The sequence below is a fragment of the Solanum dulcamara genome, chromosome 4 (assembly GCF_947179165.1).
Source record: "Solanum dulcamara chromosome 4, daSolDulc1.2, whole genome shotgun sequence".
NCBI classification, from domain to species: Eukaryota; Viridiplantae; Streptophyta; class Magnoliopsida; order Solanales; family Solanaceae; genus Solanum; species Solanum dulcamara.
The window spans coordinates 45,347,389-45,373,624 of record NC_077240.1 but is presented as its reverse complement, the minus strand read 5'-3'; the positions used below and the strand labels follow the sequence as shown (position 1 = coordinate 45,373,624).

At 38.0% G+C, this 26,236-nt stretch overlaps 1 pseudogene; it reads right to left on the bottom strand.

Moving 5' to 3' along the window:
- Window positions 1–6,602: 6,602 nt before the first annotated feature.
- LOC129888194 (5S ribosomal RNA) lies at window positions 6,603–6,722 on the bottom strand (annotated as a pseudogene).
- Window positions 6,723–26,236: the final 19,514 nt, after the last annotated feature.

Below are 26,236 nucleotides of genomic sequence, written 5' to 3'. Positions count from 1 at the left end.
ATAAGGCGGGACAAGATCTCTGCCGTACCCCTGAACAAATAAATGTATACATAGGAGGACCGGTACCAACAATCTAGGCTCTAGATCTCCAAAATGCGTACCTATACCTGTGAGCATGAAATGCAGCTCCCCGAAGAAAGGGGGTCAGTGCGATACATGTACTGAGTATATAAAGCATAAAACATCATAACTAAGACAACAACTAAAATAGGGATGCAGGAAAATAAGTATAACAATTAACAATTACTATGCCTTCACCTTATGAAATGAGGGCATGTACATCCTCTTTATATACCGTACTCAGCCCATTATGGGGCTTGGTGTTATCACATCATCATATTTGGCATCATGCCATAGTATATGACATCATCTTATATGTTACAATTACATCATTATGTTTTCACATGCATGCCTATCTATCATATCCGTCCCTTTAGTGAAGGATTCGGTGAAAGAGTAGTGTACATATCATACCGCACCTGGCCCATTATGGGACTCGGTGCCATTATCACATAGTAAAATATACTGAGGAACGTTCGGCCTGATCCATAATTTAAAACAATACCGAGGAATGTATGGCCCAATTAATATTTTTCTCATATCATCGTATATATATATATGGCCCGCAACTCGGTGAATAACATTATCACATACGGCGTCATCGTATGCTTCATCTTCATCATATATGGTATTCCATAATTGTATACTTCATACATATATATATATATCCAGCCTAGGGGTCCATGAAGGAGTAGTAAAGTTATGCACGATAACATTCCCGGCCCGTCTATGGGACTCAGAGGAAGATAGGTTACAGCGTGCATGAATAGAGTAGTGAAAAACCATATGCAACTTAAATCATCATCCAAGACTCAATAAAAAAGTCAAATGAACCATCACTTGAAGACTAGAGTATAATCATCTAGAGTACCTTTTAAACTTCGTTAGGGATCATATCAACTAGAGTCTCAGAAATAGACGTGTATCGAGACAAAGCTAAACAACTTATGGAATTAGAGATATTTATCATCATAGAGACCTTAGGAATAAGATCTTATGCATTCAATTACTCTTCATCAAATAGGAGACTCGAGGGTCGTATTTCAACTACTTTGAGAATTTCAACATTCAGAAGTGAATAACGGTCATGAGTTATACTTGGAGCTCATAAATGGAATTATCCTCAAAGAATATTTCATATTTCATAACATTTAAAGGTGAGTAAGGATCATGTATCATGTTCAGGACTAGTGAATGGAATTACCCCAATGCTCATATTATTCATCACTTACATCTAAGACATGCCAAAAGAAAGAAGGGACAACTTTACATACCTATGCTAAAAATATGCAAAGAGAAAGAAGGTAGCTTCACATACCTTTTATGTATTACCCTTAACCACGTTCGTGTTACACCCCATACTTTTGTACCTTGGAACACGTTCTTAAGTCTCTCGGAAGGTTCTTAAGTCTCTTGAAAGGCTCTTAAGTTTCTTGAAAGGATGGTAAGCCTCTTAAGTTTCTTAAGGTTTCCTAAAGCTTCGTAAAGATTCTTAAAGCTTCTTAAGACTCCTAAAGAACTTTTAAGCTCATAAGAGTTACCATGTGAGCTGGATAATCTATAATGCTACCAAACAACTCTAAGGAAGGGGGAATGAGATACCCCATAATAGAGAAGATGGGGAATAGAGTTATAAGAATCCAGAAGACGTTGGAGACTAAACAATGAGTCATAGGACTCGGCTTACTTATGTAAGCTACCAACTTGGAAAGCTTACATGCTTAATTTACTCAAGTACATACCAAGTTTACGTAGCAAGAATTACATGGGTTCATAAAGTAAGATGAGATTACAAACCCATGGGGGAGAAAAGAAGGTGCCACGTGGCAGTATCTGGGAGTGCCACATGGCATCATCTGGATTAAGGGGGGTGTTCCCCCATATGCCATGTGGCATCCCATGGTTGGAGGTGTGGTGTGTGGCCCTATAAGGGCTTGACACGTGTCACCACTTACGACTTGACATGTGTTACCCCTAAAAGTGGCCTATATATATATATATGCTTTATGACTTTAGTTCATAATTATCCTCTTGTCATTCTTATCAAGAGACTTCTAGAGACAAAAAGAAGAGAAGATAAATCTAGAACAATAGAGAGGAGAAAACTTAAATTTGAGAAAGAGAGCCATGGAATTGGAGCCAAATAAAGGGTAAGTTCTCTGATTTTATTCCGTGAATTAATTGTCTAAGGTGAAACACGATGTTATAAAGGTGTTAGTAATGAAAATTTATGATTTGTATCAGCCCAAAATGCTATCAAAAAACCACGAAGTTTTAGGCGCACTAAAGGAACTTTCGAGGCAAGTTTCGACGAGTTTGACGAGTTTCGGGCAAGGTAAGGGTTTTCCTTTCAAATTGGACTTATGATATCGTTATGAGGTATATTAAATGTCTTAAATAAGGTTTGAAGTGGAAAAATTGTATAAGGATGCTAGACGCTAGAAACCAACTAATTAAAGTCATCGTAGTTAAATCGAAGTCGAGTAGTGTGTTGCGATTATGGTGCTGCGGTTGCAGCTGCTTTGATGGCGTGTTACAGGGATAGAAAGTGTTCTCAAATGGGTGTGTGCACTTCTGGTTTCAGCCACACAACCCTCTGTTTCGTATTGTTAAAGGTTTTGCAAAATAAAGATGAAAAAACTCTATTTTGATATCGCAGCTTCGGGCGAGTTGTTTGGAGTTTGTATTGTGTAATGTTGAATTAATTTACTTGTGTATATTATTCTGGCTGTTGTTTTTGGTATGGTTGTTGACACGTTGTCCGAGTTAAAATCTCGGGGATGTTAAAGATATAGTGGAAATGCTGCCCGATTTTCGATAACTTTGAAACTAGTAACAAACTAGTCGAGGGTATTGGATAAGGAAATAATTCCTATGTGTACTTGTTTGTAGATTTGGAAATTAGAAAGGGAAAGGTTATTACCTTAGTATTACTCTCATGTTAATAGGTTAAGGAGATAACGAGGGGAGCTGGGTTACAGTTAATCCACAAAAGGTATGTGAAGCTTACTCTTTCTTTCTTTTTGCATGTCTTAGCCTTAAGTTATATATATACGAAACTTGGGAGTCATTCCATTCATAAAGCTATGAGTATGAGTCAAGACCGTTGTTCACTTCTAGATGTTAGAACTCCTGCACTATGTGGACTCATCGCCTTTCAAGTCTTCTGTAGGATGAAGAGTAGTACATATAAGGCCTATCTCCTTCTTTTGTTGAAACCTCTCAAGGTAACTGAAATGATGTCTGATATAAGTTTAGAGGTAATTCCATTTATAGGTTCCGGATATAAATCGTGACTCATAGTCACTTATAAATACTAAGGTTCCTAAAGTAGTTAAATTATTACTCTCGAGCCATCTATATGTTGAATAGTAAGTGGAGATATAAGCTCCTATTCTAAGAAGCTCTAAGAGGATAAATGTCTCTGATTGCATAAGTTGTATCTCTGATTGCATAAGCTATGTGACTGATTGAATAAGTTGTGTCTTTGATTGCATAATATGTGTGGCATTATCTTGGTACACACCTATGGTTCCTGAGGCCCTAATTGATGTAATCCCTAATAACATCTAAAGGGTACCTCGGAGAATTACTTTCCTGGTCTTCCAGTGTCAGTACACTTGCCTATTTCATTGAGTCTTAGGAGATGATTTAGCTGCATATGGTTTCTCACTACTATACTCTTGCATACAGTAACCCTTCTTTCACCGAGTCCTACACGAGGCCGGGCCTAATATCATGCGCAGCTTTACTACTTTTTTCATCGAGTCCCGAGCCTGATACGATATGATACTGTGACATGATGGGTGATTCCATATACAAGAAGGGGATTCTATATACGATGATATGATGCTGTGACGATATAATGATGTGACAATGATATGAGTATTTACTACATCCCAGGCCAGATAAAATATGATGATTATGATACCGAGTCCCATAATGGGCCGGGTACTGTATATGGTGATATAAGAAAGGAACACCGAGTACCTCACTATAGGGCTGGGTAATTTATGTATATATACGACGGGGGTACGCTATAGATGTACCCTACTCTTCACCGAGTCCCTCACTAAAGGGCCGGATACCATAGGTAGGCATGCATGTGCAAATATAGTGATACATTTATGACAACGAACCCCATAATGGGCTGGATATGTTATGATATATATATACGATGAGTTTATGCCATGTACGATGGTATGATGCCATATACGATGACACAATGAAATGATATATATGATTAAAAGAAATGATAATATGATATTATGATGATTTTACTGCATAAGATGCAGGAACGGTAATGGGTTAATTGTTATACTTTTCCCCTACATCTCTAATCCAACTGTAATCTCATTATGGTGTTTTATGCTTACATACTCAGTACATATTTCATACTGACCCCCTCTCTTCGGAGGGGGGGAAGGGCTATATTTCATGACTGTAGGTACAGACACACGACTTGAGAATCCACCAGCTTAGGATTCCACCTAGCGGGTTTAAGAAGAGCTCCATCGTGTCAGAGCCCAGCTTTTGGTACCGACCATTAATGTATATATTTGTGTGTTCAAGGGTATGGCAGAGGACCTGTCCCACCTTATATTTTTGTTTCGTTTTACTCGTAGAGATCTATAGATATGTAAGTGGCTTATATACGTATGTGTGAATAGTTGTGCCTATATGTTACGATAACCTCGTCAGCTTATATATATTATCTTGCCTGTTGGCATGCTATGACTCAAATAGGAGACAGGTTTCCTTATAGTTAGCAAGGGGATACGCGATTGTCCAGTTCAGGCACCTGTCACGGCCTATAGGGTTGGGTCATGACAAAAGTGGTATCAGATGGAAGGGTGCAACTCAACCTACTAGATCAGTTGTTGGAGTTTCTTCTTTGTTGGCTACGCGCCCTATGAAGCAGGGTATGCATACCTCAGTAGGCCGTAGTGGAGACCGTGGCGGACTTCCTTTAGATTTGGAGGCATCATCAAACATAGTTATAGGTATACTATTAATCTTCTCCCAGGATGTGTATGCATTGATAGATCTAGGCCCCACTCTATTATGTATATATCTCCTTTTGTTTCCCATATTTGGCGCCCTGTGTGGCTGTGATAGACTATGATATACATATATGTGTTGGACCTGTGAGGCATTATTGGTATTTCCTGAGTGCAGGTTTGGGATAGTAAGAAATATAGAGGAAACTCTGTCGATTTTTTTTTGGAGATAGAAAGAGAATTAGAAATACGGTTGTAACATATCTTGAGAGATCGTATCCATGGTAACGATAAGGATGAAAGCTCATGAAGTAGAGACAGGTATTATGTATATGTACCTCCACTTTGGAAAATAGTGGGATCCCTCGAAGATAGGGAATAGAAATTATAAAACAACTGAGGCATTGTGAAATTATGAAAGGAACAAGTGGTATCCATTTGGAAAAAAATGTGATAAACAAAATGTAAGACACGTGTCATCAGAGTATAAATGCCCAGATGGAGAATCAGACATGATTATAAGCACTAGTGACGTACTGATTGGGATAAATAAAATGTGGCTTCGGCTAAACTACTATATTAGTTATATGACTCGAGTACCAATACTTGGACTAGATTGGGTACTAGTTATTGAGAATTCTGATCACCCTATGGTAATATTAAGGTTTCTTACAGGGGCAACCTAAAGTATAGATGAGTTAACAGAAAGTGTAGACATGGTTCAGTATGTCAAATGTGTTAGAACAGAATCATATGCGTATGAACAGTTGAAAATAAACAGATGATGACATAGGTACACCCTAAAGGGGGGAAGTAGATAAGAGAAATACAAGCATGAGAGAAAATCAACTGACACTGTCACATACTGACAGGACCGCTTAAATTTCAAGCGAGATCCCATACTGGCATAAGTTAGCAAAAGCTCAAGGCCAGCAATAAATAGATAAAAGCCGCGGTATATGAGACCGTGTGAATAATCATGGGTGCCTACAAAAAGGGATGAATATAATAAGAGAGTAGGAGTGAGCAAACTAAGGGCCGCGAAAAGGGTAGTAGGGCCGTGTTTGAGTAAAGATTAAAATATAGCAACAACTTCATTGGTCACTGATATCAGGATGTACAAGTAGCAAGGAGAATCTCCTACGGTAGGAAATGAGGAGTCCAAGAAGTACGTAAAGGAAGAAAAGAAAGAAGTAGGTCAAAATAGCGTTAGTACGCGCAAGTCCTAGTGTGAAGTCGATATGTAAAGCAAGACGGGTTGGGAGATGAAAAGACTGCATTTACCTTATACCAATGGTATAAGAGTTATTGTGCAACCTATGAATAGTTATATACAGTATAAGACCAAGAGGAGGAGTACATGATGAAAATGAATTATGATATTTTGGAGACGTTATAGAGGAATACGAAGAGAAGTTAAATCAAATGGCCAAAAAGGACACAATCATGGTTGAATTAAAGATCTGCCCCGACATCGGTTGTAAGAGAGAAGAAGAGAGGGCTAAGATGAGTGCCTTCACACATTGTTGCAAGGATGGCAATAGAACGTGATATGAGGACTTCCTAGGGGGGTCACCTATCCTAGTACTACTCTCGCCCAAGCACGTTTAACTTCAGAATTCTGGTGGGATACGGTGCATTAGTGCTGTTATAATCACATGAGATGGGAGAATCCAAACTAGCGGCAAAGAAACAACACGAGATTATGTACCTAGAGTGTTATAAGTTACGATAAGGGAATTGTAAAAGAGCTTAAGCAAAACAAGCAGTATTAGCCAATTACTAAAAGATGACGCACTTGTATGCAACAGTTCTTCAACATAATACCAGTTAATGATAAGGCAAACCACGGAATGGCTATAAAGGTCATTGTGTGAGGGGACTTCAGCACAACTTGGTAGCCAACTCTGATGGGCAAAAAGCAAAACCCAAAAGGTGAGGGTACCAGTTGATGTCATCTAAAGAAGGAAAGAAGTAATATACGAGGTCAAAGATTCCACAATATGACCTTGGCTACAAGACTCACTTTGCACTCCCTAGATAGACAATTCTATATGGAATGTTATCCGCAGATTAACAATATCAACCCATGTTCCTTTAATCAAGGACTACCTGTCCAGTCAAGATTGTCTAAAATTATAGGTAAAGAGGGTGGTGAGACCTTATAGAGTCCCCATAGCTATTATCCTATATGAAGGAGTACAAGTTACAGTTAACTACCGAAGATCAGTTCGTGAAGTGATTGGGAAGACAGATAGGTCTTTGTACACCATTTTACCCTCAGACTGATGGACAGACTAAGATAGGTAGCTACATAGTAGATGATATGTTATGAGCCTATACAGTTGACTCCAAAGGTAGCTTGGATAATTGCCTACTACCTGTCAAGAGTATTTACTACATCAACTATCATTCTAGTCTCCAGATGGCCCCGAAAGAAACTTGGTATGGCGAAAAGAGTAGGTCATCAATTGGTGGGTTGATGTTGGTAAAACGCGACTAATGGACCCAAGCATAGTTTAATAAGCCGTTAGAAGGTGAAGCTTATTCAGGAGAGAGTGTTAGCAGCTCAGAGTCGACAGAAGTCATACATAGGTAATTGATGTCGACTTTTAGAGTTTCAAGTTAATTATTGGGCATTTTTGAAGGTACCCTCCATAGAGAAAGTAATGAGATCCAGCAGGAAAAGGGACCTTAGTCCCAGATATATTGACCTTATCAGACCCTCTGCCGAATAGGCAAGGTTGGTGGCAAGTTAGACTTACCAACAGATCCGGAAGCAGTACATCCAGTCTTCTAATTATCGATGCTTCACAAGTGTGTTGGTGATCTATCCCGAGTATATCCCGCAGATGATATCCAGGTCATGGAGGAGTTATCCTACAAGAAGCAACTGATTGCCATCCAGGATCGGCGGAGTAGGGGATTGTGAACTAAGGACATAGCTTCCGTCAAGGTGTTATGGCAAAATGAGAGTCGTGAAAAAATGACCTGGAAAGCCGAAAGGAAAATCAAACATAAGTATCCGTACCTATTCCCTACGTCTACAGGTAATCCCAACTTTTGAAACTTTTATATTGGTTATTTGATGAAAGTGTGGGTTATTGCAATAGATAGGAATTTCCCCATAATCTGTATAAGATCTTAAGAAAGATTTTGGTTCACATTCTAGGATGAATGTCCTAAAGGGGGGAAGGATATTACACCCCGTACTTTTGTACCTTGGAACGCATTCATAAGTCTCTTGAAAGGTTCTTAAGTCTTTTGAAAGGCTCTTAAGTTTCTTGGAAGGATCGTAAGCCTCTTAAGTTTTTTAAGGTTTCCTAAAGTTTCTTAAAGTTTGTTAAGACTCCTTAAGAACTTTTAAGCTCTTAAGAGTTACCATGTGAGCTGGATAATCTATAACGCTACCAAAAAATTCTAAGGAAGGGGGAATGAGATACCCCATAATAGAGAAGATGGGGAATAGAGTTGTAAGAATCTAAAAGACGTTGGAGACTAAATAATGAGTAATAGGACTCGGCTTACTTACGTAAGCTACCAACTTGGAAAGCTTACATGCTTAAGTTACTCAAGTACATACCAAGCTTTTGTAGCAAGGATTACATAGGTTCATAAAGTAAGATGAGATTATGAACCCACAATAGATAAATAAAGGTGACACATGGAAGCATGAGGGAGTGCCACATGGCAGTATCTGGGAGTGCCACATGGCATCATCTGGATTAAGGGGGGTGTTCCCCCATATGCCATGTGGCATCCCATGGTTGGAGGTGTGGTGTGTGGCCCTATAAGGGCTTGACACATGTCACCACTTAGGGCTTGACACATGTCACCCCTAAAAGTGGCCTATATATATATGCTTTATGACTTTAGTTCATACTTATACTCTAGTCATTATTATTAACAGACTTCTAGAGACAAAAAGAAGAGAAGAGAAATCTAGAACAAGAGAGAGGAGAAACCTTAAACTTGAGAAAGAGAGCCACGGATTTGGAGCCAAAAAAGGGTAAGTTCTCTGATTTCATTCCGTGAATTAATTGTATAAGGTGAAACACGATGTTATAAAGGTGTTAGTAATGAAAATTTATGATTTGGAGCATCGCAAAACGTTATCAAACAACCACGAAGATTTAGGCGCACTAAAGGAACTTCCAAGGCAAGTTTCGACGAGTTTGATGAGTTTCGGGCAAGGTAAGGGTTTTCCTTTCAAATTTGACTTATGATGTCATTATGAGGTATATTAAATGTCTTAAATAAAGTTTGAAGTGGAAAAAATGTATAAGGATGCTAGACGCTAGAAACCAACTAAATAAAAGTCGTCGTAGTTAAATCAAAGTCGAGTAGTGTGTTGCAATTATGGTGCTGCGCTTGAAGATGGTTGGATGGAGTGTGGAAGGGATGTAAAGTGTTCTAAAAGGGTTGTGGGTACTTCTGGTTTCATCCACACAACCCTCCGTTTCATATTGTTAAAGGTTTTGCGAAATAAAGATTAAAAAACTCTATTTTGATATTGTACCTTCGGGCGAGTTGTTTAGAGTTTGTATTGTGTAATTTTGAAGTAATTTACTTATGTATATGCAGATGGTTATTTTTGTTTGTATGGTTGTTGACACAGTGTCCGAGTTGAAATCTTGGGGATGTTAAAGATATAGGGCAAATGCTGCCCGATTTTTGGTAAGTTCAGAACTAGTAACAAACTCGTCGAGGGTATTGGATAAGAAAACGATTCCTATGGGTACTTGGCTGTAGAGTTTGAAATTGGAAAGTGAAAGTTTATTAACCTTAGTGTTACTCTCATGTTAATAGGTTAAGGAGATAATGAGCCAAGCTGGGTTACAGTTAATCCACAAAAGGTATGTGAAGCTGACCGTTTCTTTCTTTTTGCATGTCTTAGCCTTAAGTTATATATATACTAAACTTGGGAGTCATTCCATTCATAAAGCTCTGAGTATGAGTCAAGTCCGTTGTTCACTTCTGGAGGTTAGAACTCCTGCATTAAGTGGACTCATCACCTTTCAAGTCTTCTGTAGGATGAAGAGTAGTACATATAAGGCCTATCTCCTTCTTTCGTTGAAACCGCTCAAGGTAAGTGAAATGATGTCTGATATGAGTTTAGAGGTAATTCCATTTATAGGTTCCGGATATAATTCGTGACTCATATTTACTTCTAAATACTAAGGGTCCTAAAGTAGTTAAATTACTACTCTTGAGCCATCTATATGATGAATAGTAAGTGGAGATATAAGCTCCTATTCTAAAAGGCTCTAAGAGGATAAATGTCTCCGATTGTATAAGTTGTATCTCTGATTGCATAAGCTATATGACTAATTGAATAAGTTGTGTCTTTGATTGCATAAACTGTGTGGCATTATCTTGGTACACGCCTATGGTTCCTGAGGCCCTAATTGATGTAATCCCTAATAACATCTAAAGGGTACCTCAGAGAATTACTTTCCTGGTCTTCAAGTGATGGTTCACTTGACTGTTTCATTGAGTCTTAGGAGATGATTTAGTTGTATATGGTTTCTTACTTCTCTACTCGTGCATACAGTAACCCTTCTTTCACCGAGTCCCATGCGGGGCTGGGCCTAATATCATGCACAGCTTTACTACTTCTTTCACCGAGTCCCTAGCCAGATGCGATATGATACTGTGATGTGATGGGTGATTCCATGTATGAGAATGGGATTCTATATATAATGATATGATGATGTGACGATATAACGATGCGACAATGATACGAGTATTTACCATATCCTAGGATAGATAAAATATGATGATTATGACATGGAGTCCTATAATGGGCCGGGTATGGTATATGGTGATATAAGGAAGGAACACTGAGTCCCTCACTAGAGGGATGGGGATGGTATTTATATATATGATGCGGGTACGCTATAGATGTACCCTACTCTCTTCACCGAGTCCCTCACTAAAAGGACGGATACCGTATGTAGGTATGCATGTGTAAATATAGTGATACATTTGTGACACCGAACCCCATAATAGGTCGGATATGCTATAATATATATATACGATGAGGTTATGCCGCGTATAATGGTATGATGTCGTATACGATGACACGATGAAATGATATATATGTTGAAAAGAGATGATGATATGATATTATGATGAAAATGATTTTATTGCATAAGATGTAGGAACGGTAATGGGTTAATTGTTATACTTGTCCCCTACATCCCTGTTCCAACTGTAATCTCGTTATGGTGTTTTATGCTTACTTACTCAGTATATATTTTGTACTGACCCCCCCTTTTCGGGGGGTGGGGGGCTGCATTTAATACCCACAGGTATAGACACGTGACTTCAGGATCCACTAGCTTAGGATTCCACCCAGCGGGTTTAAGTAGAGCTCCATCATGTCAGAGCCCAACTTTTGGTACCGACCATTGATGTATATATTTGTGTGTTCAAGGGTACAGAGGGGGCCCTGTCCCGCCTTATGTTTCTGTTTCTTTTTACTCTTAGAGGTCTGTAGACATGTATGTGGGTTGTATATGTATGTGTGAACAGTGGTGTCTATATGTTATGATAGACTCGTTGGCTTATATATATTGTCTTTCCTATTGGAATGCTATGACTAAAATAGGAGACATATTTCCTTATAGTTAGCAAGGGGACACTAAGTGTCTAGTTCGGACACCCATCACGGCCTACGAGGTTGGGTCATGATAGTTTTCCTTATCTTCTATTGAACCTATTTAACATGAAAGAAATACTAAGGTTAATAACCCTACACTTTCCAATTTCCAACTCTACAACCAAGTATCCATAGGAATCATTTCCTTATCCATTTCCCTCGACTAGTTTATTACTAGTTCCGAAGTTACCGGAAATCGGGCAGCATCTACCCTGTAACTTGGCCTATCCAACTGTTAATCTTAGAATCCATATTACCAACAACAGCCATCAGCTATATATACAATCAAATCACTTCAACATTACTCGATAAAACTCCAAACAACTAGCTCAAAACTACAATACCAAAATAGGGTTTTAAACCTTTATTTCATAAAGCCTTTAACAATATGAAACGGAGGGTCCTGTGGCTGAAACCAGTAGTACCCATACCCCTTTTATTACACTTTACATCCATGCAACATTCCACCCAACCATCTGCAACTGCAGCACCACAATCACAACACACTACTCAACTTAGATTTGACTATAACAACTTGGTATGTAATCCTTGCTACGTAAGCTTGGTATGTACTCAAGTTACTTAAGTATGTATGATTTCCAAGTTGGTAGCTTACGTAAGTAAGTCGAGTCCTACAATTCATTATTTGGCCTCCAACTCTTTCTGTATTCTTATAATCATATTTCCAATCTTCTTTACTATGGGGTGTCACATTCTCCCTTCCTTAGAGTTGTTTGGTAGCGTTATAGATTATCCGGCTCGCATGGTAACTTCTAAGAGGCTTACGAACCTTCCACAAAACTTAAGAACCTTTCAAGAAACTTAAGAAGCTTAAGAAGCATTCCAAGGTACAAAAGTATGGGGTATAACATCCTTCCCCCCTTTAGAACATTCGTCCTCGAATGTGAACCAAAAACTTCCTCAAGATCTTATACAGACCATATGGGGAGTTTTTCTATTCCATTGCCATAACATATACTTTCATCGAGCAATCAATATCAGAGTTCCAAAGGTTGGGATTACCTGTAAATATAGGGAATAGTTAAGGATACTTGTGTTTTATTTCCTCTTCAGCTTTCCAGGTCACTTCTTCATGATTTTCATTTCACCTCAACACCTTGACGGAAACAACGTTCTTAACTCACAACTTCCTACTCTGCCAATCTAGGATGGCGATAGGTAGCTTCTTGTTAGTTCAGATTCTTCCATGGTCCTTTGCTCAGATTTGGCTCCAATTTTCCTGTCGCACGTTACATTGCCATCCTTGCAATAATGTGTGAAGGCACTCAACTTAGCCCAAGACTTACCTTAGCGTCGTTTCTCTAGTCTTAAGGTTATACCTTGTCCTCTTCTCTTTTATCTTACAATCGGTATTGAGGTAAATCTTTAGTTCAATTGTGGCCATGTCTTTTTAGTCATTTGATTTAACTTCTCTTTGTATTTCTCCGTAATGTCTCCAAAATATCATAACTCCTTTTCATCATGTAATCCTCCACTTGGTCTTATGCTGTATATATATTCGTAGGTTGCATAACTACTTTTATACAACTGGTATGAGGTAGATGCAGTCTTCTCATTTCCTTGTCCATCTTGCTTTACATATAACCTTCACACTAGAACTTGCTCGTGCTAATGCTATTCTGTCCTACCCCTTTCTTTTCCTTTCTTCAGGTACTCCTTGGTCTTTTTATTTCCTACCATAGGAGATTTTCTATTCTTTCTCCTTGCTACTTGTATGTCACCTCTCAACGGTCAACAACTTTGTTGCCATATCATAATCTTTACTCAAACATGGCCTTACTACCCTTTGCACGGTCCTTAGATCGCTCAGTCTTACTCTCTTATTGTATTCACCCTTTTTGTAAGCACCCATCCATTAAGGTCTCTGCTAATGGTTATCTGAACGGTCTCAGATATCATGGCTTCTATCCATTATTTGCTTCCCTTTAGCCCTTGCTAACTCGTGCCAGCATGGGATCTTACTTGAAGTTTAAGCATTCCCATTAACATGTGATAGTGTTAGTCGAGATCATCTCACCCTTGTAGTACTCTTGTCCACTTCCCCCCTTTAGGGTATACCCATGTCTTCCTTTATTTCTTTTCAACTGTTCATACGCATATGATTCTGTTCCAACATATTTGACATACTGCACCATATCTACACCTTTTGTTAGATCATCTATACTTTAGGTTGCCCTTATAAGAAACCTTAAAACAACCATGGGGTGCTTAGAATTCTCGATAACTAGTACCTAATCTAGTCTAAGTACTGGTACTCAAGTCATATAACTAATGTAGTAGTTTAGCCGAAGCCACATTTCATTTATCCCAATTAGTACGTCACTAGTGCTTATAATTGTGTCTGATTCTCCATTTGGGGGCACTTATACTCTGATGACACATGTTTTACATTTTGTAATCACCTTTTTTTCCCCAAAGGATACCACTTGTTCCTTTAATAATTTCACAATGCCTTAGTTGTTTTGCAATTTCTATTCCCTATCCTCGAGGGATTCCACTATTTTCCAAGGTGGAGGTACATATACACAATACCCCTTTCTGCTTCATGAGCTTTCATCCTTGTTGTGTACCCGATGCTAACTCTTAATCTTACTCACAATCACATTCTTTAGTTACTTCCTTACTAGGCTCTACGTACTTCCATGATGATCCTCATTATATTCACACTATATTCTGCTAATGGTCAATCCCAAAGGGTAATATTTCTTAACCTTTATTCACAACTCTTACTCTGGGTTAATTCCACCTAGTGGAGTAAGTGTACTTAATCCTTTGTCCTTCCTTATCATTCTCATCCTTAATACCTCGCAAGCCGTCTTAAGACATTCATATCCATCACCATTCTTCTTACTATATCAGTATTGATCTTCTAATTACCACCCATACCGCAATTAAGTTATTTCCCAAAGTCAGTTGTACTTCTAGTTTAGTCGGATCTTATCGTTACCATGGATACAATCTCTTCAGATATATTACAACCTTATATCTAATTCTCTTTCTATTTCCTAGAATATTTTGGTAGAGTTTCCTCTATATTTCTCAATATCTCCAAACCTGCACGCAGGAAATACCAACAATGCCATGCAAGGCCAATGTATATATATACATCCTTATCATATCATATCATAGCCATAACGCCTCAAAAGGCCAACATATATATATTCATATCACAGCCACACAGGGCACACAATATCAACCACAATATAAAATGATGGACTTACCTCGTATGTCCAACTCAAACTTCACCCGTTACACTTTCCTGTCTACTCTTTCCTTTTTTTTTCAACTTTATATTTCAATCATATTTCAATCTTCTTACCTTATCCAGCATGCCTCTTTCACACCATTACTTACCTGTATACTGTGTAGCTTCAGATCTCATCCATCACTTTCTCCTGTCGATGTCGTTCTTTAGCTGAAACCAATGGTTAGTAAAAAAAGGAATTTTATTTCCTATGGCTGGGCTCTATCACACGATCTAAGACAAGAAAGAAAGATAACATCCTAAATATCCTGTAGCCTTCTATTTATAGATGTGCACAACACACCGATAAATAGGACTCTACTAAACACGGTCTATAGACATTTCGAGGACCAAACTGCTCTGATACCACTTCTATCATGACCCAACCCCATAGGCCGTGATGGGTACCCAAACTGGACACTCGCGTATACCCCTGCTAACTATAAGTAAACTTGTCCCCTGTTTGAGTCATAATGTATCAACAGGCACGATAACATATAAGCAGACAAGGCCATTGCAACATATAGGGATAACAGTACATACATATATATGCAACCCACATACATATCTACCAATCTCTAAGAGCAAGAACAGTAATATAAGGAGGGATAGGGCCTCCGCCATACCCCTGAACAAATAAATGTATACATAGAAGGACAGGTACCAATAAGCTAGGCTCCAAAACAATGGAGCACTCCTAACATAGCTGAGTGGAAATCCTAAGCTGACAGATCTTCAAAATGCGTACCTATACCTGCGAGCATGAAACGCAGCCCCCCCAAAGAGAGGGGGTCAATACGATACATGTACTGAATATATAAAGCATAAAATATCATAACTGAGACAACAACTGAAATAGAGATGCAGGAAAACAAGTATAACAATTTACAATTACTATGCCTGCACCTTATGAAATGAGGGCATGTACATCCTCCTCATATACCATACTCGGCCCACTATGGGGCTCGGTATTATCACATCATCATATTCGACATCATGCCATAGTATACAATATCATCTTATATATTACAATTAGATCATTATGTTTTCACATGCATGCCTATCTATCATATCCGGCCCTTTAGTGAGGGACTCGGTGAAAGAGTAGTGTACATATCATACCGTACTCGGTGCTATTATCACATAGTAAAATATACTGAGGAATGTTTGGCCCGATCCACAATTTAAAACAATGCCGAAGAATATACGGCCCGATCCATATTTTTATCATATCATCGTATATATATCTGGCCTAGGACTCGGTGAATAACATCATCACATACGGCATCATCGTATGCTTCATCTTCATCATATATGATATTTCATCATCATATACTTCATACATATATATATATATATATATCCGGCCTGGGAGTCGGTGAAGGAGTAGTAAAGTTATGCACGATAATGTTCCTCGCCCCTTTAGGGGACTCGGAGGAAGATGGGTTACAGCGTGCACGAGTAGAGTAGTGAGAAACCATATGCAATTTAAATCATCATCCAAGACTCAATGAAATAGTCAAGTGAACCATCACTTGAAGACCAAAGTAGTAATCGTCTTGTGTACCTTTTAAACATCGTTAGGGATCATATCAACTGAAGTCTTAGGAATCATAGACGTGTATCGAGACAAAACTAAACAACTTATGGAATTAGATACATTTGTCATCGTAGAGACCTTAGGAATAAGAGCTTATGCATTCAATTACTCATCATCAAATAGGAGACTCGAGGGTCGTACTTCAACTACTTTAAGAACTTCAACATTCAGAAGTGAATAATGGTCACGAGTTATACTTGGAGCTCATAAATAGAATTATCCTCAAAGCGTATTTCACATTTTATAACATTTAAAGGTGAGTAAGGATCATGCATCATGTTCCGGACTAGTGATTGGAATTACCCTAATGCTCATATTATTCCTCACTTACATCTAATACATGCCAAAAGAAAGAAGGGACAGTTTTACATACCTATGACAAAAACATGCCAAGAGAAAACAGGTAGCTTCACATACCTCTTATGGATTACCCTTAACCACGTTCATCTCATCGTCTTTTGAACCTATTTAACATAAAAGCAATACTAAGGTTAATAACCCTCCACTTTCCAATTTCCAAATCTACAACCAAGTATCGATAGGAATTATTTCCTTATCCATTTCCCTCGACTAGTTTATTACTAGTTTCGAAGTTACAGGAAATCGGCCAATATCTCCCATGTAAATTTCCCTATCCAACTGCTAATCTTAGCATCCATATTACCAACAACAACCAGCAGCTATATATATAATCAAATCACTTCAACATTACTCAATACAACTCCAAACAACTAGCTCAAAACTATGATACCAAAATAGGGTTTTAAACATTTATTTCATAAAGCCTTTAACAATATGAAATGGAGGGTCCTATGGCTGAAACCAGTAGTACCCAAACCCCTTTTAGAAAACTTTCCATCCCTGCAACATGCCACCCAACCGGCTGCAACCACAGCACCACAATCACAACACACTACTCGACTTCTATTTGACTATAACAACTTCAATTTAATTTATTTCTAATATCAAGCATCCTTATACAAGTTTTAAACTTCAAGCCTCATTTAAGAAATTTAATATAATGCATACCGAAATTTACCAAAACTCGCCTCGGAAGTTCTTTTAGCGCAGCTAAAACTTTGTGGATGTTTGTTACCCTTTTGGTGCTGCTCCAAACCAAAATTTTACATTAATAACACCTTAATACCATCATTATATACCTTATATAATTAATTCACAAAACAAAATTTGAAAACTTACCTCTTTTTCCTCTCCAAATCCATAGCCTCTCTCTCTAGCTTAGGGTTTCTCTTCTCTTTTTTTTTTCTCTAGAGTTTTCTTGAACTTAGGATATAAGAATGAATTTTATTGATAAGGATGATCGTAAAACATATATGTATAGGCCACCTTAGGAGGTGACACGTTTCAAGCCCTCATTGGGCCAACACACCACCTCCTTTAACCATGTGCTGCCACATGGCATGTAGGGGGTCCACCCCTAGCTCCAGCTGCTGCCATGTGGCACCTCCAGCTGCTGCCACATGGAACTCTCTCATGCTGCCACATGTCACCTTCTTTTCCCCTTGTGGGTTCGTAATCTTATCTTATTTTACGAACCTATGTAATTCTTGCTACATAAGCTTTGTATGTACTCAAGTAACTTAAGTATGTAAGTGTTATGCCCCGTACTTCTGAACTTCGGAAAGCCTTCTTAAACTTCTTAAGAGTTGCCATATGACCCCGATTAGTTACAACGCTATCAAATAACTCTAAGTAAAGGAGAATGAGATACTCTATAATAGAGAATATTGGAAATAGGGTTAGAAGAAGTTGGAAGGAGTTGGAAGCCAAGTAATGAGTCATAGGACTCGACCTACTTGCGTAAGCTACCAATTTAGACGTCTTGCATAATTAAGCTTCTGGAGCACACGTCGAGCTTAAGTAGCAAGGAATACGTAGTTTCTTGAAGTAAGACGAGATTACGAACTCAGGAAAATGAAGCAAGCAGGTGACAAGTAGGTGACACACCTACTTGGGCTAAGTAGGTGACCCACCTACTTGGGGTGGCCCCCACGCTGCCACATGGCAGTGTATGATTGGTTGCATAGCGTGAGGTGTCACCCTAGGTAGATGCCATGTATCACATCCTAGGGAAGGCTATATATACTTAATCATATGACTAAGCCTTCATTTTCCATCCTTTTTACACTTAAAAAAAGATGAGAAACATTGAGGAAGAGAGAAAGGAGCTACGATAGTTATGGCTTTGAGGTAAGTTCCCCAATTTCTTTTTGTGAATTAATTATTTAAGGTATCCTACGGTGATATGATGGTGTTTAACAATATAAAATTTATCGTTAGGGAAAAGAGGAGGTTTTTGTTCTTGTTAACAGACCCATTTTTGAATGATACTGATGTTAGTAAAATAAGTATAACTCCTTGTGTAAGGATTCGTTTCAAGTGATTCAAGATGTTTTGGAAATATATTTCATAGTGATATAACTTTTATTTATCCTCTAAAACCCAGTTTTGCATTTCTCTGCTCGAAAAAGGTTGGTGAAGCATGGGGGAGCTGCTGCCCAGATTTCATTTTAGAAATTCTACAAGGACTGCTGCTGGTATTTTGGGCATATAGTTTTGTACAAAATTGTTGTAGGGATGATTCTAAATTGTATGAGACCATAAGACACATGTATATAACTTTCATTGAGGACACAAATCCTGTTTCCCTCAATTACCCCTTCGAAACTAAGCGACAATACAAGACAGTAGGGTGTCCAGAATTCACGTTTTGATAGTCTTGGCGAGTTTGACGAGTTTAGGTTAAGGTAAGGGTTTTCCTTTCAATTTGGAGTTTATGGTGTGATTATGAAGTGTATTATACGTTGTTTAAGTGGATGGAAATATGTAAATTCAATAAATATGCTTGATGTTCGAAATAAACCAAATTAGAGTCGTTATAGTTAAATTATAGTCGAAGCAAGGTGTTGTGCTTGTGGTGTGTGGATGAAGGTGCGTGGTGATGTGTTGCAGGGCCTAAAAGTGTTCTAAAATAGGTAGGGAAGCTACTGGTTGAAGCCACATGACCCCCCGCTTTGTACGGTTAAAGGTTTTATAAAATTGAAACTAGAAACCCTATTTTTGTTGTGTAATTTCGAGGAAGTTGTTTGGAGTTTATGTTGTATATTTTTTATATGAATTACTTAAACATATGCTGAAGATTGTTATTGTTGGTTTTCTGTAGGTATGAGAAGTGTAATTGGAAATTCGGATAGGACACATTATAGGGGAGATGCTGTCCGATTTCCGTTAACGCCTTAACTAGTTAATGAACTAGTCGAGAAGGTGAGCGATGAAATGAATGATGTGAATACTCGTAGGTAATATAAGATGCTGGAAAAGTATAATGTGGTTGATATTCGTATTGCTTCCATGTTAAATAGGTTTGGAGGACGACGACGTGAACGCGATTAATAGAAGTCCGTAAAAGGTATGTGAAGCTACCCTTCTTTTCTATTGGCATGTATTAGATGTAAGTATTATGTATGTGAAATTGGGAGTTATTCCATTCGTAAAGCTCCGAGTACAGTTCATAATTCTTATCCACTTCATGATGGTGGAACTCTTGTAATAGTCAAGCTATTTCCTTTTTAAGGTTTTTTATATATATATGATAAAAGGTAATGTATGTAAAGCCTATTCTTTCTCTTCTTTTGGCATATTTTCAAGTTAAGTAGTGAATAATATGAGCTTGAGGGTAAATCTACTCATAAATTCCAAGCGTAATTCACGACCCTTATTTACTTCTTAATGAAAGCACTCTTACAGTAATTGAATTAGGACCTCTCAAGCCTTCCATACATTAGGAAGTGAGGAGTACGTAAAGTCTATCTTTCTTTTCTGTTGGCATATCTCAGTCCTAAGTGGATTGTGTATGTAATGTGGGAATAATTCCATTCATAGAACCCTGAGTATGGTTCGTCAATCTTATTCACTTCTCGATATTAAAACTCCTACGATAGTTGAGTTATGGACTTGTCAGTCTTCTACCTGACAATAAGTAGTACACGTGAAACCTATCCCTTCCTTCTTTTGAAACAGTAGGATGTAAGTGAAACGATATATGGTATGAGTTAGAGGTGATCCCATTTATAGGTTTCGGGTATAAATCATGACTTGTACTCACTTCTTGAGGTTAGGATTCTTAAAGTGGTGAAACTCCTATTCTTTGACCCTTCTATTAGCTGAGTAATGATTGGATGTGTAAACTCATATACCTAGAGACTCTTTGACATATCTTATGATGATATTCGGGAGATGGTTGTTATGTTACCAGGTTTTATGTGCACATATATGCATTATTATATGTATAGGGATCAGGCCGTACATTCCTCAGCACTAACGTATTATATATAAGGATCGGGCTGAACTCTCCTCGGCACTAACATATTATATGTATAGGGATCGGGCCATATGTTTCTCGATACTAACATGTTATATGTATAGGGATTGGGTCGTATGTTCCTTGGCACTAACGTATTATATATATGATCAGGCCGAACACTCCTTGGTACTAACATGTTATATATGTAGGGATCGGGTCGGACGTTCCTTGGTACTAACCTATCATTTCTATATAGATTGGGCTATACGACCCATAGCACTAATAGTATGCATATGCCTACGATGATAAAATGATGCATTTATAATGTCGGGTCCCCAAGCGGGCCGGATACGGTATGTGATAATGATATACATGACCTTACTTTGTAAGGTGCAGGTACAGTACTCTGTTAAATTTTATACTCGTCCCCTGCACCTCCACGGTAACTATAATTTCCTTATGATTTTTTATCCCCTACTTCTATTTTAGATATGCTTTTGGATATGTTATGTTTTGTTTTACATACTCAGTACATATGTCGTACTAACCCCCTTTCCTCGGGGGGCTGCATTCATGCCCGCAGGTACAGGTATACACTTTGGAGACCTTCCAGCATAGGAGTCCCACTCAGCGGTCCAGAGGTGCTCCATTGTGCTAGAGCCTAATTTTGGGTAATAAACCTTGATGTATATATTCCTTTTGTTCACGGGTACGGCGGGGGCCCTATCCCGCCTTATGTTACTGTTTTTACTCTTAGAGGTCTGTGGATATGTACGTAGGTGGTATGGATGGTATGTGTATGTATGTACAGTTATGCTCATATGACTTATGATTTGGGCATTCTCGAAGTCGTAACAGTAGTGTCGACTAGCATGTGTATGTATTATTGAATGACCCTATTTGTTATGACAGCCTTGTCGGTTGGTATGTTTTCTTACCTGTTTGTACACTATGAGTCGAGCAGGATATGGATTTACTTATAGTTGGCAGGGGTACATGTGTGTGTACAATTCGGGCACCCATCGTGGCTTACGGGGTTTGGTTGTGAAAGTAATATTTCCAAGTTGGTAGCTTACTTAAGTAAGTCGAGTCCTACGACTCATTACTTGGCCTCCAACTCCTTTCGGATTCTTATAATCATATTTCCAATCTTCCTTACTATGGGGTGTCACATTCGTCCTTCCTTAGAGTTGTTTGGTAGCGTTATAAATTATCCGGATCGCATGGTAACTTCTGAGAGGCTTACAAAACCTTCTACGAAACTTAAGAACCTTTCAAGAAACTTAAGAAGATTAAGAAGCGTTCCAAGGTACAAAACTATGGGGTATAACCCTTTTTTTCTTGAGCTTGAGAGATTATTAGAGAAGATAAGTTGAGAGACTTTGAGAATTTTAGTGAATGAGAGTGAATAGATTAGATTTTAAGGGTAGAAAGGTTATAAGGTTCATTATAGGTCCAAAAAGACAAAGTTTAGGCATTAAAAGAATGGAAAATGTAAAAAATACCCTTCACTTAAACTGCTAAAGGTGAGATATGGATGGGACCTACGTTCGTAGGTCCTCCTACGACCCATATCCAAAAACTGAGGTCACTGAAATCACTCTTACATCCTACGACCTTTACCCTACGGGTCGTAGATAGTTCTACGAGTCACAAAACTAGTTTGTAGGAGTCCTGTACCAAAAACAATAGCTATTGGAAATGGTCCTCAAACCTTTGACCCAAGTCTATGGGTCATAGAAAGATTTAAGGGTTTTCAACTCCCTTCGTCCTACCAACTCAAAAATACCCTACTTTCAGCCTGTAAATCTTTACTTATGAATCATATCTCCTTCTACGACCTGTCTTGTGGGCTTATAGAAAAGATTTTAGAGACCCAACTTTTTACAAAACTCAGTGTCTTTCCTACGAACCCTATCTATGGACCATATGACCTTATACCATCCGTAGATAACCCTAGTAGGTCACATCTAAGACTTCAAATTTTTCCTAAGTATCAGGATCATTCTACGATTACCGCCTACGGTCCGTAGGTCCTTGTATGGCTATAGGTAGGCTAGTGCAAATTGGCACCAATAATATTTGTACAAATTTTCCTTTCTGTGTTGACTTTCCAACTTCTGGGTATTATAATATCTCCCTCTTGAGAATATTTATCCTCGAATAGGACTCAAGATAGCATGAATAGAGTAGGGAAAGAGATCTAACAAAACAACATGAATTCAATAACATATTAAAATAAATAAACCAAGGAGTAATCAACCCCAAGAAAAAACATGACTTAAAATCGACCTCATTAACATGAATGCATACGAAAATAAGAGAATGACTGATACAACTGAATTCGAAGGAGTGAACATGAGTAAACTAAATACCTAAAGCTCAATAGGAGGAAAAAAGATGAGGATAACAAGACATCATATCGGCTTCGGCTTCCCAAGTAGCATCCTCAATTAGTTGATTCCTCCTAAGAAGTTTGATGAGTAATTTCCTTATTCCTCAACTTCTAAACATGACGAGCTAAAATCTCAACTGGAAACTCTTTATAAGATAGACTCTCTTTCACACCAACGTTGTCCAATGGTATAATAGAATTAGGATCACCAATACACTTTTTCAACAAAGAGACATGAAACACTAAATGCACCATTGCCGATTATTCAACTAATAAGCTACCTTGCCATAGTACCTTAAAACCTGATATGGCCTACATAATGTGGACTAAGCTTCACTTTCTTACCAAAATGCATCAACTCTTCATAGATGAGATTTTCAAGTAGACCCAATCATCGACCTCAAATTCAAGCTCTATTCTCTGTACATCTAAATATGACTTTTGTCGACTTTGGGCAGTGTTCAAACTCTCCCAAATAAGCCAAACTTTCTTCATAGCTTCACAAACCAAGTCGGGTCTATCAAAGAGACCTCACCAATATCAAACCATCCAATCAGAGATATACACCTCTTACCATATAATGCCTCAAATGGGGTCTTTTGGATACTCAAATAATAAATGCTATTATAGACAAACTCAATCAATGGAAAGTGGTCGTCCCAATTTTCTTTGACGTCGATCATGCAAGCTCTCAACATATCCTTCAAATTCTGAATAATCTATTCAGCTTGACCATTAGTCTGAGGGTAAAAAGTTGTACTAAGCTTAACTTGAGTACCGAGAACCTTTTTGAAATGATCTCCGAAATTGAGAAGTAAATTGAGTACCTCGGTGTGAAATGATAGATAAAAGAACACCATGTAACTTCACCAACTCTCGACTGTAAATTCTAGCATAATCCTCGGCTAAATAGGAAGTTTTAATGGGAAAAATGCATTAACTTAGTCATTTGGTCCACAATATTCCAAATCAAATCATGTTGCCTACGGGTACAAGGCAAACCTATAATACAGTTTATATTCAATTCTTCCCACTTTCAAGTAGGAATCTGAATGCCTACAGATAAACCTCCCAACTTTTAATGCTCAAACTTCACTTGTTGACAATTTAGACACTTAGCCACAAACTCTACAATATCATTCTTTATGCAATTCCACCAATAAAATTTCATCAAATCACAATACATCTTGATTGATCCGGGGTGAATAGAATATCAAGAACTATGAGCTTCAGACAGTATCATTTCCTCAAGCCGTCAACATTAGGAACACATAATCAGTCGTGATAATAAAGCACACCATCTCCCCCTTGGGAGAAAGCCTCAATGTCTTTTTCAGCAATGTTTTCTTTAATTCAACCAAAATCGGATCACTACCTTGATTTGCCTTTACATCTGAAATAGAAGATGATTCTAAGCCATTTTGAACCACATGAGCTAGTCTATTCACATCACGAACTAACTCTTTCTTCTTATCCTCAATATGGGTAACATTATCTATAGACAATCTACTAAGAGCATCGACAACAACATTTGCTTTTTTCGAATGGTACAATACACTCATGTCATAGTCTTTCAATAACTCAAATCATCTCCTTTGCCTAAGGTTCAATTTTTGTTGCTTAAACACATACTGAAAACTCTTTTAATCGGTGAACACATCAACATGAATACTATAGAGATAGTGACTCCAAATCTTCAAAGTAAATACAACCACCGTTAGCTCAAAGTCATGAATCGGGTAGTTCTTTTCATGGACCTTAAGTTGACTAGAAGCATAGGCTATCACCTTACCATTTTCCATCAAAACATAATCAAGAACAATCCTTCAAGTATTACAATACATAACAAATCCATCGGATCCTTTTAGTTAGGTCAAGACTGGCTGAAGTAAGCCGATCTTTCAACTTTTGGAAAATCTTCTCACATGCTTTGTTCCATTGGAATTTCACCTTTTTTAGAGTCAACGCAGGGAACGACGAAACAATAGAGGAAAATCATTCCACAAACCATCTATAATAACTTGCTAGACTTAAGAATCTCTAAATATCTGAAGGAGAAAGAGATCTTGGCTAATTCTTAACTGCCTCGGTCTTCTTAGGAAAACTCGAATACCATCACCGGAGACAATATGGCCAAGGAATGCCACCGACCACAACCAAAACTCAAACTTGCTAAATTTAGCAAACAACTAATGATCTTTGAGAATTTGTAAGACAAACCTCAATTTATTGGCATGCTCCTCCTTACTCTGAGAATAGATCAATATATCATCAATGAATACAATGATGAACATATCCAAGTATTGCTTGAACACCCTATTCATCAAGTCCATAAAAGCTGCAAGAGCATTTGTTAGTCCAAAAGCCATAACCAAAAAGTTAAAATGACCATACTGAGTTCTGAAATCCATCTTCAGAACGTCATATTCTCTCATTTGAAGATGATGATAACCTGATCGAAGATCAATCTTTGACATAACTTGCACTTGGAGTTCATTGAACAAGTCATCAATCATTGGGAAGGGATACTTATTCTTGAAATTGACCTTGTTGAACTGTCTATAATCAATACACATGCGAAGAGAATAATCTTTCTTTCGAATAAAGAGGATTGGAGTACCCATAGAGAGATAGTCTATATCTAACAAGTCCTTTAACTTATCCTTCAACTCCTTAAGTCCACCAAAGCTATTCTATAAGGAGGGAAAGAGATAGACTAGGAGGAACACCCTGAGCAATACCAAAGTTTGTTTCCCTTTTGGGAAGACCACCCAAAAGATCATCAAGAAAAACTTCCTGAAACTTATTCTCCATTGAAACTGACTCAAGACTAGGGGCTTTGGAATTCATATCCCTAACCATACAAGATTATAGATACAAACTTTAGAAATCATTTTCTGAGCTTTAAGGCACGAGATAAACTAACCC